This window comes from Equus quagga, chromosome 14, assembly GCF_021613505.1.
Source record: "Equus quagga isolate Etosha38 chromosome 14, UCLA_HA_Equagga_1.0, whole genome shotgun sequence".
In the NCBI taxonomy this organism is placed as follows: Eukaryota; Metazoa; Chordata; class Mammalia; order Perissodactyla; family Equidae; genus Equus; species Equus quagga.
In genome coordinates this window covers 45,316,683-45,324,265 of record NC_060280.1, presented here as the reverse complement: position 1 = coordinate 45,324,265, position 7,583 = coordinate 45,316,683, and the positions used below count along the sequence as shown (strand labels likewise).

General features: G+C 37.8%; 1 pseudogene; it reads left to right on the top strand.

Annotated features, from left to right (window-relative positions):
* The first annotated feature begins 5,437 nt into the window (after nt 1-5,437).
* LOC124225565 (cardiolipin synthase (CMP-forming)-like) lies at nt 5,438-6,103 on the top strand (annotated as a pseudogene).
* Nucleotides 6,104-7,583: the final 1,480 nt, after the last annotated feature.

Here is a 7,583-nt window from a genome sequence, read left to right as displayed (position 1 = left end):
AAACCCCGGGCTGCCGAAGTTGGCACGTGAACTCAACCACCCGGCCATGGGGCCGGTTCCTATTCATTTCTTACTGCACTCAAGTGGAATTCAAATGGTAACGTTATACATTTCTATTGTCTTTATCCTTCTTCAGGTATAAAATTTTCCCCACTTATTCCTTTTCCTTTTAGTGTGTATTTTACAGCATTTTCTGCTACCACAGATTTTTGCACACGAATGGTGCCCCTGGAGTAGGACAACACGCTGATACTGACATTCAGGTTGTCCCACGACAGTTTTCAATAGTATTTGATTATGCTAATTTGTTTACTTCAAGCTCCTTTTTTGACAGCTGGTTTTCAAACAGTTCCTTCTTTGACTTATTGAGAATCTATTCCAATGTGCGGCTCTAAGTTCATTTTCTTCCCCGGTGAGATCCAGTTTCTTCAAACGCTGACTCAATAGTGATTCTTTTCCCTATTCCAATACTGCCTCCAGCACATTATAAAGTTCCATGCAATTTTGAATTTCTGAAATTTCTATTCTATCGCATTGGCCAATGTTTCAAATCAAAGCTATACAGTTTTAAGCAGTGTTACTTCGTAAAATGATTTACAATCTATTTGAGTAAGAAGAATGCTATTAGAGATCTAAAATAGCTTTGCTGTTTTTACCCCTATTTCTTCCTCTGGGGTGGAGAAGCGAGAACAGTGGGAGCCAGAGTGGTCAGGGAACCTTAACTTTCTTTCTCAGCCTCAGAGTTTGGGTGGCTGTGATGGCTAGCGCAGACATCAGAAACTGGCTGCCCCGCCTGGCCCCCGCTCTTATTTTGTTCGCCCTACCAGGCTGCTTTTATTTTGGTTTGTTTCGACTTTGAATGTCTTCAGGTAAAGCACACTTGCACCAGTTCTCTACAATCCCCACCAATCCCTGGCACCTTACACTGGCCTGCTTATCTCAGTTTTGTTACCTGCCTGATACCTGGAGCCATTTGAGTTTGCAACCCCTGGCAAAAAGTGTGTCTCAGTGGTTTTTAGTTGTGAGTTGGAAATAATAATGTATCTCCTCAGGTTTTTGAAAGGATTACAAGAGCTATCATGGAACCATTGCCCACTGGGAGAAGTCTTTTACTTCAGTGAAATTTTCTTTTACTCTGTCCACCTGCAGGGGCAATGATAACCTTGTTCTTCTCTGAGGTCAGGAGAGGGATCTTGGTGATCTTTGTATCCCCACCCCATTGCACAGTGTCTACCACATGGCAGGGGTTCTATTGGCCAAAATCTATTGAATATGAGTATATGGATGCCAAGTGCCCAGGATCCATGTCGTACATATAAGGACCCCAAGTCACACTCTAAAAGGGCCCACACTCCAGCTTGCCATTCCCCAAACATGTGGCCACATTCCTGTGACAAGTCCCCTGTCATTGGTCTCTAGCCATGCTGATGCCCATGCTGAATTGGTTTCCGTTTTTTACTTTGGTCTTAATTTACAATACACTAAGTAGCAGCTGCTAAGCCTATATTCACCTGTGTTTAGTCTTCATGGCCTCCAGTGGCTGCCTCTCCCATTCAGGCAGACAGAAGAACTCATTGTCAGACAAGGATCTTAGTTGTAAAAATGCTCTGCTCTCTAAATTATGAGTAGAGCCAGGTCACTGGAATTACCTAGAGTGTTAAGCTCTATCCATCTATTTTCATTTTGAATGATGCCTGAGAAGCCAAGATTTTACTTCATAACCTAAGGCAATGCTGCTAAAATGTTTCAGGCCAAATAAATAATACGTATTTAAAGAAGTCTGCATATTACTGAGTGGAGAATTTTTAAGATTTACATTGTAATATACTAAATGAAACTAACTCATTATTACCAGTCCTATTCAATGAAATATTATAAAAATGGTCAATAGATAATAGACAAGAATAAGAAATAAAAGGTACAAGACATGAAAGAAATAATCACTTTCTAAATTAAATGATGAGTGTTCTTTATCAAATTACATTTTTAAATACAATTATGTGCGATGCATAATGTTGTATGGCAGATCTCTAGAACTTACTCATCTTATATAATTGAAACATTCTACCTATAGAATAGCAAAGCCTCATCTCCCCCTTCCCCCAGCCCTGGCAACCATCATGCTGTTCCTTATTCCTATGCATTTGTCACCTACCTCTTATAAGTGAAATCATGCAGTATTTGCCCTGCGACAGGCTTATTTCACTTAGCATAATGCCCTCCAGTTTCACCCAAGTTAGGGAGTTTTCTTGTTTTGACCATGCGCATATTTCGAGATTCTCAGGTGACTATTACCATAGACTGAAAGTTATTTCTTCTGATGAAAATTATTTATTGGCAAATATCTGTAATTTGGTGTTTATGGAAATAAAATTTATGGCAATAAATAAAATTATGATGTCATTAAAGTTCGGTTGAGAAGCAATTTCTTTTTTGTTGTATTAAATGACATCAAAGACTCCTATTAAGAAATACCTTATTGGCAGAAAATCAATTGCTTCTAGACAACCGCTATTTTACGCTTTTCCAGTAGCGGAGGAGAGAATGGAATGGGGAATATGCTTGGAGAGAGAAGTAGGGGAAAGGAAGATCACAAGCCTATAAAAGAAAAGAGAGGGCTAGAGGGAGAATCTTGGGAAGCAGAGCTGAATATAAAAAGAAGTCACTGTGCGTCAAAGCAACAATGGGACATTGTTTTATATCTACTAAACTAGAAAGAATTAACGAAAATATATGTTCGAAAAAGGTGTTAAATCTAGTAAAATAATTTTTGGTAACATCATCAATTGGTTCAGCCTTTTTGAAAGAAAATGTGTAGCACAGCCGTCTTTAAATATCATACCTTTTGAGCTGGTAACTTTTGTTTTTTATCTCCTAAGGAAATAATCCATGTTATTAGTGGGAAACAACAAAATCCACTTTGGCTAGTTTAGGCAGAAAGGGAATTTATAAAAGGACATTAGGAAATTTACAGAAACTCTGGGGTATGAGACAGAGAAGAGGCTTGGGATCCATGCATCCAGGGATAATGGCCAACCCCATCGTGAGGGCACCAGGAGCTACTCTAGAAGCACCACCACTTGGACTGGAAAGACTCTGGAGTCTCCAGATGACATACGTCCTGGACAACCAACCCTCTGCTGTTGCCTACAAAGAGCCAGAAGCCTCTGCCCCCAAGCTCACCAATAAAACTGTATTTATACTGTGATTAAAAGAATGTAACATTTATACAAATGAAAAGGAGTAAAAGGATCAAGGATGATAAAAGTATAATATTTTAGGACTGTGGGATTATACGTGAATATTTTCTTTCTTTTATTTATAATTTTAATAATGATGGTATAGTATTTTCGATGTCATTTAAAATAAAGAATGAGGTAGTGATTGCCTACCCACCCCCTTCCTCAAATGCTGAACTTGAATAAAGGACAGTATCTAGATAAGCTAAAAAGTACACAGACACACCTTCTTCTACCTCCAGGGCTCAAGGAATAAAGGAGCCTGAAAATGCTTGAAGGGAACAGGAAAAAAAATTCTCCCCTGGAAGCAGCCCTTGTTGGGCCCTGCCTAATAGAATGGCTGTCTATGGCTCTTCTTTAAATGTTTACTTTTTACTTGCTAGAGTGGACTAAAACGGCATCTTTTCAAATCACTTCCCGTATCAGCAGCAGTCCTGGTTAATATCTTGTCCAGTGAGTGCCTTGAGAGGTCATGGTATTTACGACCCTAGATCCTTCTGCAGGTCCCTTGTGCAGAGTAGGGTGTACAGTAGCCGTAGTACATACAGTTCAAGAAGGAAATGAACGTCATTAGACCACTCAGTACTTACTAGGTGTCAGGTTCTGGAGCATGAATTTAGGTGAGTATTTTAGCTTAACTTTCAAAACAAGGCTGTGAGATAGGATCATTATTCCTGTTTCAAGGGTGAGGGAGTTGAGGTTCAAAGGATTCAGGAACTTGCTAGCGGCTTCCAATTCTGGCAACGTAAAGAGAAAATGAAGGCACCTGAAAGTCCTCCACTCTCACACCTTGGAAATGTTGGATATATTTACTACCAAAAAGAAAAAATTTTAATGAACTCACAAGAAAAAGGAAGAAATGTGCAGATGTCAGAGAAAGAGAAAGGCAAAAAGTAAAGTAGTGAGAATAATGAATAGTGAGAATGGACCCTGTGGCTTCCTAGGGAAGATGACAGAACTCAGAAACTTAGGGGTTTCAGTGTTACCCAAGCCTGTGAGAACTGGAAATGAGTTCTTGGTCCTGCAAAGACTAGAAAGTGGAACTGAGACACACACGCACAGCCGGGAACATCCACAAACAAAACGTTCAGTAAAAAGGCGAACTAGAAGGAACAATCCATTCACCAGCACTGAATGGCAGCAGAGAAAATCACTGTTTTTGCCCAGAATCTAAGTGAGGAAAAAAACTAAAATAGGGGCTGGCTCCACAGCTGAGTGGTTAGGTTCATGCACTCCGCTTTGGTGGCCCAGAGTTCACCGGTTGGGATCCTGGGCATGGACCTAGCACCACTCATCAAGCCATGCTGTGGTGGCATCTGACATAGCAGAATGAGAAGGACTTACAACTAGAATATAGAACTATGTACTGGGGTTTTGGGGAGAAAACAAAAAAAAGGAAGATTGGCAGCAGATGTTAGCTCAGGGCCAATCTTCCTCACCAAACAAAAAAGCATAAAAACAAAAGAAACTACATTAAAAAATAATAATTTTTTTAAAGGCTTAATAATGGTCATTTTAAAACTGAAAGAAAATAAAACAGTCTCAGTCGAGACTTTGAAAACCTGGATCTTTGTTTCATGGGGCTTTAGGTTTGATTTTCTCTTAGTTATTTCTCTTTGGTTATTCTCATGGTCCCAGAACCCCAGGCCCAGAAATTCTCTTAATAATTGATCCCAAGCCACTGATGCCCCATTTAACATCAACAGAATTAAATGGCAAGCCTCTCTGGAGATGGGCTCTCACAATCCAGGCCACGAGAGTTTCTCGCAGGAAAAACAAGTGCATTTCATCAGAGATGAGCTCACAATCAAGATTTTAAAAATGCATAAGGAAAAAATTCACCATGTGCATGGGTCAGCAGACACAGTAAACAGCAGGATTGGAGCCCTAAAAACTTGTGATAATAGAATGGAAATCTAAAAGATATGACATAAGTATATTTAAATTAATTAGTGAAGAAATAAAACCCTAAGAAAATAGTATCATTATGAAAAACAATGGGTAGATTTTTAAAAATAGAATTTCCAGAAATAAAAAATACAGTCATTGAAATTACAAATAGTAGATGAGTCAAACAGCTTATTAGATACCTGAAGAGAGAACAAATCAACTGGATGATAGATCTTAAAAAATTAACTGGGGGAGGGGGGGCACTGCTTGGGCACAGGGAAGGCAATCTTTACACTGCTGATGAGGCCCCAGGTGGCCAACAGGGCCTGGCAAGCACCCCCAAGTCTGTATGAAAACGCATGGACAATTCCAGATATGCTGTCAATGAGGAGAATTGGCTTGGCCCCAGTTTGGGGCTATTTAATTGTTCATATTGCACTATGAGTTTTTCTTTAGCTGGGCTAACTGGTTTGTTGGATGGATTTATTGCTCAATACTGGGACAATCAAAAATCAGCTTTTGTCCACTTGTTGATAAAATACCTATTTGTACCACATACATTAGCTTGACCTATGCAGATCTTATTCCAGCTCCACTTACTTCTGTGATAGTTTCAAAAGATGCAATGCTGACTGCTGTCATTTTTATGTCAGATATTGAACTCTTCCAAAACTGAGAGCACTTGCTAAGTATTTCAATCCTTGCTGTGCCACTGCTAAATTAAAACCAACCTTCATCAGCAAGGTAAACACAGCAGTCCAGTTAATCTTGATGACAGCTTCTTTGGTAGCTCTGGTTTTCAATTATGCTGACAGTATTTATCGTCAGGTAATAGATCTTGCAGCACAGCTGCATCAGCTTCCAGTTACCATCATTACACTCAGAATACTGGTCAGGTGAAAAAACGCAGACGAAAGTCATCCATCATCATTAGGAAGGAAGCAATATGCGTCACTAGCATCAGTGCCACATAGAATCTACAGGAGATTCCCATTTTGGTGTTCAGCTTGAAAAAGGACCTGTCAGAACAAACCATGTCATCAAAATTGAAGTACTGTGCATTGAAAATAAGCTTTACCGTGGGCATATGCGGAAATTTCGATGTATTTTTAAATACAAATAAAACCATAACATAGAACTTTTTTATATTAGGGTTCTTGATAAATTTACAAAATAACAATTATGCCAATTATTGTCAATCATTTTTAATACAATTTTCTAAAAAAAAAAAAATAATCCAGAGCATGGAAACTGAAATGGCCATCTCTCTTTAAAAAGAATTTGGATTACTCATAAAGCACTAGGAAATTTTGTGGGTTTAAAAATATATCCTACACAACTTGGCTAAGTTTTGTAGGATATTTTTATGTTGGATATTTAGATTTGTGGTTAATATTTGATTGCTTAGGATAAAAATAGAATAAAGGAAGTTTAGCTATGGATAAAGAAAAGTTGTGAAGAGATTCAAAATGCAGGAAAATTTGAAAATAATAAATAAGAACAAATATAAAAAAGAAGGTGTTAAAGTTTGTGTTCAGTAAAGTCTTCCAACTCTCAGATGCCTAACAGTTTATGTATCAGGATAGCAAGTAACACAGGTAGTTAGAATATGAGAGCATGTTCATTACCCTTCACGATTTAAGAGGCAGTGATTTACATCATGCCTTCACACTGTTTCTTATAAAGCAGTGTTTGTATTATACTGGAACTTGTGATCATGTGATAAATAAATAATATGAAACTGTATATTTTTCAAAGGTTTTTAACTTTGGAGAACCTTTTTTTGTTAAGATGTTAAAGGAAGAAGAGAGTTGGAAATAAATATAATTAACAAAATGCAACACAGAGATAATGAGATTAACAATCTGAAAGCATGGTTGAGATAGGAGGATAAGGTCTATTATATGTCTACTATATATTTAGTAGAAGTTCCACAAGGAAAGAAATACAAATATTTGAATTACAAAGGTTGAAATTTTCCAGAACCAAAGAAAGACGTAAATCCACAGACAAAGAGCATGACATGTCCAAACAGGATTTTAAAAATCCATCTCTTGGCATATTGTATTGAAACCACAAGACATCAAAGACATAAAAGAAGATTTTAAAGTAACCGGAGAGAACAGACAGATCACCACAAAGGAATGGTAATTAACGGACAGCATTCTTCCCAACAGCAACAAGAGAGGCTAGAAGAATAGCTTCAAACAGCTGAGAGAAAATAACTATCAACCTAGAACACTAGCCCCAGCTAAACTATCATATAAAGATAAAGTTAAAACATTTTCAGACAAATAAAAACTGCTAAAGTATATACTTCAGCAATAAAGAAATTGAATCCACATGGAAGGAATGATATGTAAGAAGCAAAATTAAGGGGAAAAAAGGAAAATTTGAACATGCATGATTGAATGAAATAATAATAGAAGTAATTTGGGAATATATTTTTTTTTA